Genomic DNA, 12,340 nt, shown 5'->3' with positions numbered 1-12,340 from the left:
TATACGAATGAAACGGATATGTTGTTTTATCACTGATCATTTTGGAAAGTGGCAATTCTTTGCTGTATATTCAGCAACGGCACGTGCGCTTTCATTGCACTTGTGTTTTCGAGGTTCGGTATTTTCCGAGCATTGTATCAACAAAGACACAGTGCGGCTTCGCGCCCAACTGAAAATTTGAACAGATGAGGGGAAACCGTCTTTATTTCATTTCTTAAGATTGGTGTTTCTCCTTGCCATTTCGTGTTAGAGGCATTAATAAGTGATATGAAAGAAGTCTTTTGAGCATTATGTGTGTCACCACTCGGGTAGGTCTTTAAACAACACCTAGTCCTGTGGACGTTTGTCTATATTGTTCAAGGTTTACAAGTTCTTAAAATTTAGAGAGAGAGAGAAAAAAAAATTCAATTTTTTTTTCAAATATGATCAATGTTACAAATGACTATTTGAAAAAATAAATTTCTAGCTTACTGTAGCATACTCGTGTATTTATTTATTGGTTTATTAATTGTACGATTATGCACAATAGTGTACGCTTGAAAGAGAACGAGAGTGAACGAGAGAAAACAAACATCCGGTTGGGAAAAAAATGTAGAATAAAAAGAGCTTGATTGAACGGAATGAGCCCCTGAATGTGTTAATGGCATGTGACACATTTTGCTCTGTCTAATAATGTGCGAAGTATCAAGAGAGTTGATAAGGAAGTTGCACTGCACCTTTTACTTAGTTGCCTTAGTTTTTTTTTTTTTTTTTTTTTTTTTTTTTTTTAATGTGCTTCAGTTCAATCACATCCTGTGATTGTACATAGAAAATTGAGCATCGCACAGACGTCTTTCTCCGTCTAATTGGTGTGATTCGTGCATTCATCGAATAACGCCACGTGCATCGCTAAAGTGCATTTGACTGCCTGTCGTGTCTGATGTGCATGTCACTAAATAATAATAGTAAAGCGAAGGTTACACAAATAATAAATATGAATCAATGCTGGAACATCCAGCAGATCTTGTCCCACTAATAAAATAAAAACCATTTTGAAAAATTGGCTGCAAACGTAGCTAAGTTTTAAACAGTATTAATATTTAATACTATTTTTCAAAAGTTTCCGTTGTGTTCCTCTCTTCTTCCTCAGCCTCTTTCTGCTGTTTAATTGCTAATCGCCTATTCATCTACATAACAGCCCAAAAAGATCACGAGGCAGGGGTGTTAGAAATGTCTTCCTCGTTTTTCTATTCTCTGTGGCATCAAAAGACTTACAGTCCAACCTACTACATCTTGTTTGTTTGACATCGGCATTCTCCAGGGACTGTTTGCAGTCTGAACAATTCACCGTTAATGAAAGTCTAAGGTGACCCATTCAGACGGCAGATATTGGCTTTCCTCCTTCACCCGCCATTGGCTTCTAGTTTGTCCAAGCTACCATCCCAGTCGTCTGGGCCCACGATTTTCCAAAGTCTGGCTCGATTTGTAGTCTGTAGCTTCCGATGAATGTGGATCTTCTGGTTTTCGAAAAGAGCAGGTCTTCGCAGACTAAAACCCATTTAACAACAGCAGCAGCAGCAGCAGCAGCACAACAACAACAACAACAACAACAACAACTCAAGCAAGGTTTTTCCAACAGGCCAAGGCCAGGTCAGATAACAAAAGGACATCGAGTGAAGAGACTGACAAAACTAGTCGTAAGTAGATTTCACTCTTCACCATTCATCTGTCGTCTTCCCCGTGGTCCTGTCGGTCCCGAACAGCTGTCAAGCAGACGGCCCCGTGCTCTCCTTGATGTCTCGTGTGCCACAAGAGTTGAATACTGACCGTTGCCTTGGCAGCAGATTTTCGTCCTGCACAGACGTCATTGATTTCCCGCTGCCAGATGCACGTGCTGGGTGCACACGAGGCCAGCAACATTTATCACCAGGGACGGCTTCAAGGGCTCGCGACCCTCGCTCATGAAGGGGTTAGGGAGGCTGAGCCACAGAGGTCGCGTGATAGAGGAACGAAAGCCTGGATCTAGGCTTACAGGGGTTCTCGAAATATACATATAAATGTATCATCAGTTGTTATCGGAGGCTGAAGGACTGCGCAGTCGAAGAAGTGGACTTGACTAATGCTAGTACTGAAGCAAATGCGATGGACTGGGGATGCAGCTCTGGTAGTACTTGTTACCAATACAGTTAGGATCGGGTGGCTTGGGTTTGTATGTCGTCTCGGGAACGCTTTTTTTTTTAAGCATGTGGTATCTTTTATCAGGGCCAGTTACTGTCGTGATGTTACCCTGGCTCGGCGTTAAACATCAATTTACAAAAAAATAACAAATGAGAACGAATAACGTGGAAAAAAACATTGGTCTTCGTGCCAGATATATATATACACCAAATGGACAATATGTATCATTCACACACCTAATACATAAACTGCATATTGTATGAAAAGTTGTACAGTCACGTTTTAAACTATACTTTTCGAGGTGAAGCAAAGGAACACGCGCACTCAGATACATCCACGTACTTCCTCATTCAACCATTCATAATACGAGTAAGATTACATGATTCCACGCGCTTCAACTTACCACAACAAGTTCTTGCACCACGCGCCTGCACGTGACAGCCACTGTGGTTCTGCTGCTCGAGGACACGTCTTCACCATCCACCTCCTCGTCCTCTTCCGTCAGCCGTAGCACGGACTCCAGGCGCGCGCAAATTCGAATCATTCTGGAATAGCTTTCCCTTTCACGCTTTTCTTCCAGGACAACGACTTTTGACCCCTTAGGCACAGTTCCAGACAACAACCGAACCCACGTAGCAGAGGAACCCGTTACATGGACGTTGAGCTCAGTTCCGAAGACTGAACTGCCAGGCAGGTCTTTCCAAAGACATGAGAAAGTGCAGCACAAAGGCAAACACCTAGTGCCTACCTGTACTTATGTTTCCGGAGCCAGCTATCTCCCCCTCCCCTTTGTTTTACCCGTGTTCATTGTGTGCATCTAAAATTAGAAATGAGCAGTGTAAAAAGCGCTTGTTAAAACAAACACCGAGCTTGAAAATTTTAGTCAATAACGTTCGGGACTAACAAAGGTTTTTTTCCTTTGTTAAGCTGTTGAGAACGATGCAGCTGGGATGGGGATGCAAGGACGGGTAGGAGGAGGTAAGTATTATGTCTGTGTGCCTGTCGTGCACGTGCATGATGCTCGCGCTGCATCGTGCATCGGGTGCTGTCGATCCGGCGTTACGGGTACATTATTGGTAAACAAAGCGCACTCTCTGATGCTGTACTGTTTGAGTGTTCTCTGTGTGTGGGGGGGGTAGGAGGGTTGTGTGTGTGATATGTGATGTACGCGTGTGTGCGCTGCACCACGTACACTATTATTATTATAAACAAGTGTGAGTATAACGTTGATGCGGTCTAAAGTTTTGTTCCAACTCCTTTATTCAACACTTTAACCTTGATCCAAAGATTTACAACCGCAAGCGGATAAGACAACCATTTTCTTGCAAACACCCCTTCCCATACTCTTTAGGTGCGCAAAGTGCTGATGATGGTCGTAGTGGCTGTGGTGGTGTTGTCACCGTCGTTGTCTTCGGGTAGATGTTCCGAACCCCTATTTTCCCCTTTTTACTTCTTTTGTGGAATTACTTTTACCCATTTTCGCTGAATGGGGTTAAAGAATAAAACAAGGTCGTCCACATGTTCGATTACAAAGTCACTCTGGTAGGCGAGGTGTCATCAAAGTTTTAGTTCCAAGAAATCGGCGGATAAATGAAAAGCATCAGAATTATTTCGCGAGTCACAGGACTGAAGCTGAGAACGTGGTCTTCTCAATGGTCGACATGGGTGTTGATGAAAATATTTTCTACTTTGGAGTACCGTGGCAGCAGTTAGTGATTTTATGGCTACGTACAGGTCACTGCCAACTGAACATTCACATTTTCAAGATGCTGAAGATGACACATCACCATCCTGTGACTGCGGCCCAAAAGACCAACCGAACTCTTAGGAACATCCTAGAAATGTTCCCCGCTCTCTCTGCTCCAAAACGGACTTGAAGAAATCTGTATCATTCGTTCTGAAAGCTGGTCTGGAAGTACAGCTTAGAAATCAGAAAAAGAAACTGGAGTATCCACAGTGTTGTCCATAGGAATGGGAATCCCATGGGAATCCCATGGGAAACGTCCCATGGGATGGGATGGGACGGGACAGCACACATTTGTATTTCCCATGGTAGTCGATACTTGATATTGCAAAATAAATTTACTGTTATTTCATTCATCAAGGATTTAAATCTTTCCTCTGAATCATCTATTGTATGTGAAGTAGCAGGAATTATAGAACAAAAGCCGAAAAGTGGTTTTCAGTGTTGTCCATAGGATTGTTAATACCATGGGAATCCCATGGGAAACGTCCCGTGGGATGGGACGGGATGGGACAGGCATAAATTGCCATGGGACGGGATGGGATGGGATAGAAAAATATGTCCCATGGACAACCCTGAGTATCCACTAATTCTGTTCGCTAGAACCACGTTTAGGACCCATTCGTGGAAACTATGACTGATTCCATTATCTTGGAACTATTTTAAACGAATCGAGCTGACTTAAAGTTTAATTAAGCAGTTTGGGTACGTACCTTCTCCGTTGCGGAAAGTACTGTAGTGATGTGAGTACTTATCGGTAGAGAAACAAGGAAAGATAAAGATTCAGTCAAGATACACTGCGAAGATTGTTTTTTATTTCTATAAAACAAAGAGAGTGCAGAAATATTTACAATGATAGTAAAATCAATCAATCAATCAATCAATCAATCAATCAGTTGCCACAGTTGCACCACCTGCTGGCAATAGTCCTCCTTGGCTGCACTGCAATTTATAAGGACAGCATGACAACAACGTCAATGTCCTCGCAAACATTGTATGTTACATATAAAGTTTACATTTCCTTCTTCGGTACTTTCGATCATCCCATCATACTTATTGGCGCTCTCATACTCCTCTCTTTCTCTCTGCTTGCATGTGCTTATGTTTATAAATGTTTGTGCGTACGCGCGCGCTCGAGCGTGTTGTGTGTACGCATGACCGTATGTGTATGGGGCGGGAGGGTGAGCGTGAGCGAGTGGATAATATACACACTCAGTCATGTCATCGTTGCACATACAAGTGAAATGCAAATATTTGATCATGTTAAGTAGGTTTTTATATTTTAAAAAAAATAATTTTTTCTAGCTCAAGAGAGAAAATGCACAGCGTTCATCAGTCAACAAAAAGTCCCGGCAGTTCAACGACGATTGTGTACCATCCTTTGTTCAGCCTTTAAAAGCAAGCAGCTAAATCAATCTGGGCGGGGCACTCTCCATCTTTCCCATTTCATATACTTAAAAAAAATACGTAACCTACGATCAATACTGCATCTACAGAAAACCAACAGAAAAAGTTCGCGTTTAAAATTTAAATATTTAACTGTAAGTTGTCAATACAAATACAGCAGACCGGAAGAAGACACGAAACTGATTTGTAACCGGTATGTACTTTGCACTAAATTGGTGACGTGTGTATTACACACTAAATTTGTAACGTGTGCATTACACACTAAATTGGTGACCGCTGTTTACTGTCCTCTAAGTTCGTGACCGTTAGTTATCACACACTAAATATGGAGCTGGGACTGGGCTAGGGTTAGGTCATTCAACATCATTTCCCTGCCTCGTGTCCGCCGATAATCATGAGGACACTTGAATAAGCACTGGTTACTTGAAATGGTTCTCTCGGAATGTACTGTTCACTTACTTGCACCGTCTACTTTGGACACGGAGGGTTCGCTTAGACATGCACTGTTCATTTGGACAAGCATTGCTTACATGGACGTACACATCACTTTATTGCACTATTACTTAACTGTCTACGTGTACACGCATTGTTCGTTAAGACACTAAATCATCCTATTCATTATTTTTATACGACTTAATTTGTTGTCGACAGGGTCGAAACTGGTTTACATGTATGTCAAAACATATATAAACTATCACAGAGGTGGAGTGTATTACTGATGGGAGTTATATGTATATGCCAATTAAGGAAAAGAAGATGAAAAAAAGACATACACGCCCTTCAAGTACTATTTTTTAAATTCAAAACACAAAGTTCAACATTTCATAAATGTAATTCACTCAACAAGGCCATGTAAGCGGAAACTAGTAATCTTTGCATCTCGAGGTCTCAATCCATAGCAGCTGGAACAACGGCTTAATTATGTGATGTTTTAGGATTATGGAAAAAGCTATCGATGCTGATGATATTCTGACCTTGTCACTACCGTACGTTCTGAAATAAATTATGGCGAACATTAGACAAAGTCGTAAAGACTGGAAAATATTGAATCATCCTTTGTGTTTCCTGAATAATAATAACAACAACAACAACAACAACATCATCATCATCATCATCATCATCATCATCTATTTAAGAAAGATTTGTTGTGGATCAATTAAACAAAAAAGGACTTGTTTGAATATCCTCCCGTTACACCCCATTGTTTTTAAATGTCCTTGCTTGCCAGCCAGTAATAAAGGGCAAACAGCTGGTGTCACAGCTAGAAAATATATTTGGACCGGAAGTTGATGTCCTTAGGGAAAAAAAACGCGCAGGGCTCTGATGTTAGAAAATACGCGATGCTACCTATACTCGGTAGCAAATACGCTGTACGAACTTTAACCTCTGCATTAGCCTTGGGACCTAAGCCGATGGCAAAACACAAGGATAAGCCCCCATGATCAGGGAGACACATGGTGGTATTAGTTTATGTGGGGACTTAACTTATAAAGTCATTCTATAGACAGTGAAATGGGACACCAGATGATGCTTTATTGTTTTTATAGCCTGTTTGGGTTCTTTTTATAGAATAATGTATTGAATTTCCTGTAACATAAAAAGCACCCAGAAAGGATACGTACGTGTAGATCTATGGGTCTGATGGCCAATGCAAGGAATAACATTCTCTTATTTTCATTTACAATAGGTTTTAGGATGGCATTCACCCAGCGATTGTAGCACCTTGACAACCGCCATTTTGAAATAAAATACTTTGGCCGACAGGGGGCTGCACGCTGTTTGCTAGCTTTTCTTGTGTTTATAAAGACGGTGACCTCAGATTGTACCCGAAATATCAGATATCTTGGTAACTGATGCATAGTTAAGTATATAGAGTATTCTATAATAGTGATACTCCTGATACTCTTCCTGAAGATGTCTGATGGCCACGAAGTAGAAAGGAGCTGGCCTGCCTAAAACCTCAACTGTAAACTCATTCCATCGAAGTCTTGTTCACATCTGAAAGCTGGACTTCAAATACGGTGTCCGATGACAGAATGTTCCTTTCAAAATACACTATTCGGAACCTTTATTCACTCTCTCCTTCCTGTTTCAGGGTCCCCACGCTGCGAGTAAGAGTACTTTATGCATATGAAAAGAAAAAGTCTGATAAATTACATTAGCAACAAATACATTATGTGCTTTCTTTTTCTTTCACGAAGGATGTCGGCAAACTTTTTTCTGTTCTGCAGATGACAAATTGTCATCGACTAGAACAGTGGTTCTGAGGCAGCCATGTTGGTTTCTCTCACTCAAAGTTCTCTGCACGGTTTACTGGTCAAATCATGCCTCGTTCTCCACAAGAATGAGTCCAAAGGTGCTGCAAGCTATGGTCACTCGTCCATCTCACTTAAAACTAGACTGATCGTGACTGTAAAAGTTCATCATGTGCAAAATCGTGGGATGTAAACATAGGTACTGAAGAATGTTCTGTAATTGCTGTCTTCTGATGGCTGTCAAAGACATTGGAAACTAAAAGTCGTCTAGAAGGGGTTCATAATTTTACCAAGGGGAGTTTGCTTAATAAGAAGAGACCGCAGACGAAAGCTACAAACTCCCTCGTGGATCACTGTCTACGGTTTATTGTCAGTCTGTAATCAGCGAGGATTGTTTATACGATAGCCAGCGAGTGCAGTAGTACTTTCTTATCACCTCGGACTATGACAAAGAAAATGCACCTTGTACGCGTTGCGTGGAAGCCAGAAGCCAGGTTCTCGAGAGAAGACAAATTTTGGCGCGGAAATTTTCAAGTGATTTGCACTGGAAAAAATATTATAGCAACGCGATCGAGACTTTGCTGATAATTTTTTTCATGACAAATAAATGCCTAGAGAAGTAACCGAGTGAGGCTAGAGACCTGAGAGTGTACTGCAGCCGAAACACCGCAATTAGACGCCATTTTGGCAGTTGGGGTCGACTTTTGAAACTAGCCAATGAAGCCGCAGTCCTGATACCTTTACATTGACCTCTAACTTCAGGTGAAAGAGGAGCTAGCAGACATAAAAGAACAAATGCATTCGAACGGTACATTAATCCCATAGTTGGACCACCAAAATGGCGTCTGATGACCTCACAGCCCTGTCGGAACATGTCATGCTGAAACCTCTTTAAAGAATGAAATCAACAGTATCATTAGAGGTTTCTCGGCGACTTCAAAAGAACCGTAAATACATTCAAACGATGTTTTAATCACACCACGAACTTTAATATCCTTGGACTGCTGGCAGACGGTTTTTTTTTTTCCAATTAACTGCTAAAACGAGGCATGAGACGACAAAGCTTCCGGTTTAGTCACATTCTTTGTTTAGGCTCGCCGAGACTAACAGCCAAGAGGCTAAGCGTTGGTCTTGGCAGACAGACAGCAATCCACCTGTGCACGTCCATGAGCACACAGCTGGACCCCCAATATGGCGTCTGATGACGTCAGACTGTCTAAATATTCGTTGCTAAAACCTCCCTAAAAAATAACCAAACAACATCATTAAAGGTTTCAGGCTAGTCTTGAAAATGTGAAGGCATACTGTTATTTAAACTGTGTTAAATTCTTTGAAACTATTTGGGCTACCCCGCGGTTGTTATCTTCCTAATTACGATTTAATAACATGTTGTTGACAATTCAATCCATTTTGAGCAATGCATAGTATATTAGGGCGTTAATTCTTTGACAGAAGCTGTCAGTTTTATGTCGCCACGTTTCACAAGAAGTAAATACTACAAACTGTTTAGATAACAAGGCAACACCAGAAATCACTACGCGAAGACTATTAGGAAACAAAAGATCCGCAATTATCAGTGGTTTGAATTTATCGACAGAACGTAGTTAGCAAATGGAAGAAAATATTGCCACAACACGTTCATTTATTTATTTTCGTTCCATCCATCCATTTCAGATAAAAAATTTACTGCATTGGAATCTGTCTCTTCACGCGGCATTGATCAAAGTCGTTTAATCATCTGTCGTTCTTTGTCAGTCGCCATCTTGTCCTGCTCCCACAGCTTCATCGCCAGCTTCCATTTTCCTTGATTTGTTTGTGACAAGCGAGCCAGTACCGTTCTCGAAACATAGCTTCCGATGACCTTTTTTTTTTTTTTAGCCCGTGACTACCGCGTGACTTGTGCGTGACCTGTGCATGACTACCGCGTGACTCACCCTGGCTGAGGGTGGCTGGACATGGCTGGTGTTTACGCCAACTGCGCAGCCAGGGCTAGTCACGTGATAAAGCAAGGGCAGCGAGTGTCAAGGGAGGGGGAAGGTAACAGCCGACAAGTCCGTCCACTGCTGTCTCTCCCCTCTCCTCTACCCCTCCCCACACACATCCATCCCGTCCCCCCTCTCGCGTGTAGTCACTGACGACACGCAGTCAGCGTGTACATCCGGGCCCCCGATAAAAGACAGCAGCAGCGACTTCTGTGCGCCGTGTACTGACATGTAACCCTGACCAGGCCAGCCTGCCGGCCTGTGTTATTAACAAAGGTTGCTGAGCGCCAGCCGCTGTTGGAAATGCGCCAGCAGGAAAACCTGTCAGCGGACGAATAAAAAAAAAAAAAAATCCCCACAGAAGTGAAAGAAAGGGCAGGCTGGCGTCGTCCTACCACTGGCTGAACTGGCTGTCAGACACAAACTGGGTTAACACGCCTCACGTCGCACACAGCCCGGTCTCGCGGGCTGACGCGAGACGGTAAGGGTGGGGGAAGGGGAAGCAGATCGGGAAAGGGAGGGAGGAGGCAGTCACGTGATTATCTTGGCGGCGGAAGGGGTGGCGGGTTGGAGAGAGAGAGAAAGCGGGAGGAGGGATTTTGTGCGTTGTGTGCGCGCGCACGCGTTGGTGTCTGCGCAGTCTCCAGCCCTTTTCTTCGAGTCGAGCCACTAGCGGATGACGTGGTCTGGTTCGAACGTATGTAGGTCGCCGGGGCCTTGCCGAGCTCCAAAGCAAGGAAGCGCCAACCACAAGCCAAGCTCGAGGCATGAGCGGTGTTCACCCAACGATCCGGACGTCCTCGCTGCTGGCGGAACACATCGATGCAGGTAATGCTTCTCGAGAGAGTGTGGTGCGGGCAGGTGGAGGAGGAGGGGAAGAGCCGTCCTCAGGGTCGCAGTGGCACGTTGGCACGTAGGCCAGACTCCGGTGTTTAGCTGGTGTAACGCGCCGGTGTTGTTTCCTCTTGTGCTCACCTTTACCCTCCGACATAACATTCACCTCGTGGTCTTGCTTCGGGGTTTGATGGCTGGTATAGCCTTACACCATTGGGCACTAGTTTAAATCTCGTGTTAGTCTCACAGTATCTCCACCGCGCTATCTATTAGGTCAGGTTGGCGGAAGAAGAGAAGTTGAGGCCCCTATTTCGTATATCATGTCCTAGATACGATGAAATGCGTTCACTCCTCTAAGGTTCATTTGGCCCACGGGGGTAGATATTGTCGACCAGAGACCAGGTCTGGTAAAGTCGCGAGTGAAGATCATAGGCAACCAATGGTTTTTGGGGTGAACGTCCGAGACACTGGTCGACATGCTAAGTCCAAACTTGTTTGACTAAACATCGCCAAAAAGTAGGACTTGGGGGCACTTGAGGTTTGATGCCTCGGTACTTTGCCCAGAAAAACCATATTAAATTCTTTACCTTTACCTGGTATTCAATCGCGATGTTTATTATGTCAGACGAGACTGAACGACTGCCTATGATTAGACTATAACACAGTACCGGCTGTCACTATAGGCACGAGGACATCCTTCCAACAGTGACAAAGTCTTGATGGCCATAAATACCAATATTTGTCATCCTTACCTTTTAGCTCACTCTTGTTTGCCAGCAGGCAAGCTAAATTTAGAACTGGCGCCTATAGGAGTCTTAGTAAGATTACCCTCGGGGTACCAAAAGACACGCAGGACGTATTCATGGGGCATGTTTACCCAGCCTGTTAGCGCTACCCGAGCTTGGTGAATCGGTTATACACAGAAAGCGGTTAAAACCCCGTATTAATAGCCTCTGGGGAGGGTTACCCGAATCCGGTGTTTTATGGGAGGTGTATTGGATAACTTTCGTCCACGAGAGTCAATATGGCGGAGGTCGTTAGGTAAGCTCAACAGGTCAACCCAGAGTGTTTCTAGATCTAATAAATAAACTAGATAGATGTAATGGAATAAAACTGTTTGATACATACTTTTTAAACATTGATTTCATCATTTGAAAGTAGCAGTAGAAAGTAACAAACGAAACTGAAACTGAAAACTGCAATCGACATGATGCCTTCGGATTTTTGATTTTCCCGCTTCACCATTTGACCGATAAACACATGCGCAGTTGCATTCTTTTCACAGAATTTCCGCTTTGCCGCTCGGCTAGACAACTTCTAGATTACTAAGTGGCTTAGTTAGTTTGCCTTTCCTCTAACTTAACCAGCGATCTCAGGTGAGTCAGTTTTACCCATGTTTAATCACGAAAGTTAATGAATAGGGGCCTAATCCGACATGGTAAGAGTTATTTGAAGGGATTTTATCCGATTAATTACCACGTGGTGAAACGATTTTGGTAGGCTTACCCAGAGTCAACGATAGTTGATTTACCTATTCCGGTGGGCTAACAGACATGGTCACGTGCTTCGTGAATACAAGCTTAAAGCGTTTCGGGTCTTGTAATTGAAAACAGGTGCGAGTCTCTGAGGTCGGCTGATGATCGAGTGGAACCCCTTGAGGGGTCCACAGCTGTGGCTATAGAGGGCTTGCTATGACTGTAGGTAGTGAGCGGTGTTAAACGCGGAGATAGGCGTGGACGTCTTATTCTTAGCTATGACCCCTTTCTGCTTACGTCAGTGTTGTACTACACATCTGTTTCCCAGCCGCTGGATCTCAGTGTCTGAGGTCAGACATCTTTATCATCAGAGTGGCGGGAAGGTTCTGTCTAGCTTACACATCTATCATTATTGCCTATGTCATGCAAAGGTGTTTCTCCCCGCAGGTAAACTAAAACGTTTTTTTTTTCTTTTCTCTTTTTCTT

General features: G+C 43.3%; 1 protein-coding gene across 1 annotated transcript in view; it reads left to right on the top strand.

Moving 5' to 3' along the window:
• The first annotated feature begins 9,664 nt into the window (after window positions 1-9,664).
• Window positions 9,665-12,340, top strand: part of LOC112572063 — a 33,714-nt gene continuing 31,038 nt past the window's right edge. Inside the window, exon 1 of the mRNA XM_025251582.1 lies at window positions 9,665-10,373. The gene's annotated coding sequence lies outside the window, so the exon portion shown is untranslated. The remainder of the gene's footprint in view (window positions 10,374-12,340) is intronic.

The sequence above is a fragment of the Pomacea canaliculata genome, linkage group LG9 (assembly GCF_003073045.1).
Source record: "Pomacea canaliculata isolate SZHN2017 linkage group LG9, ASM307304v1, whole genome shotgun sequence".
NCBI classification, from domain to species: Eukaryota; Metazoa; Mollusca; class Gastropoda; order Architaenioglossa; family Ampullariidae; genus Pomacea; species Pomacea canaliculata.
Note: the sequence above shows the minus strand (reverse complement) of the source record. Positions and strands in the feature narration are given on the sequence as shown.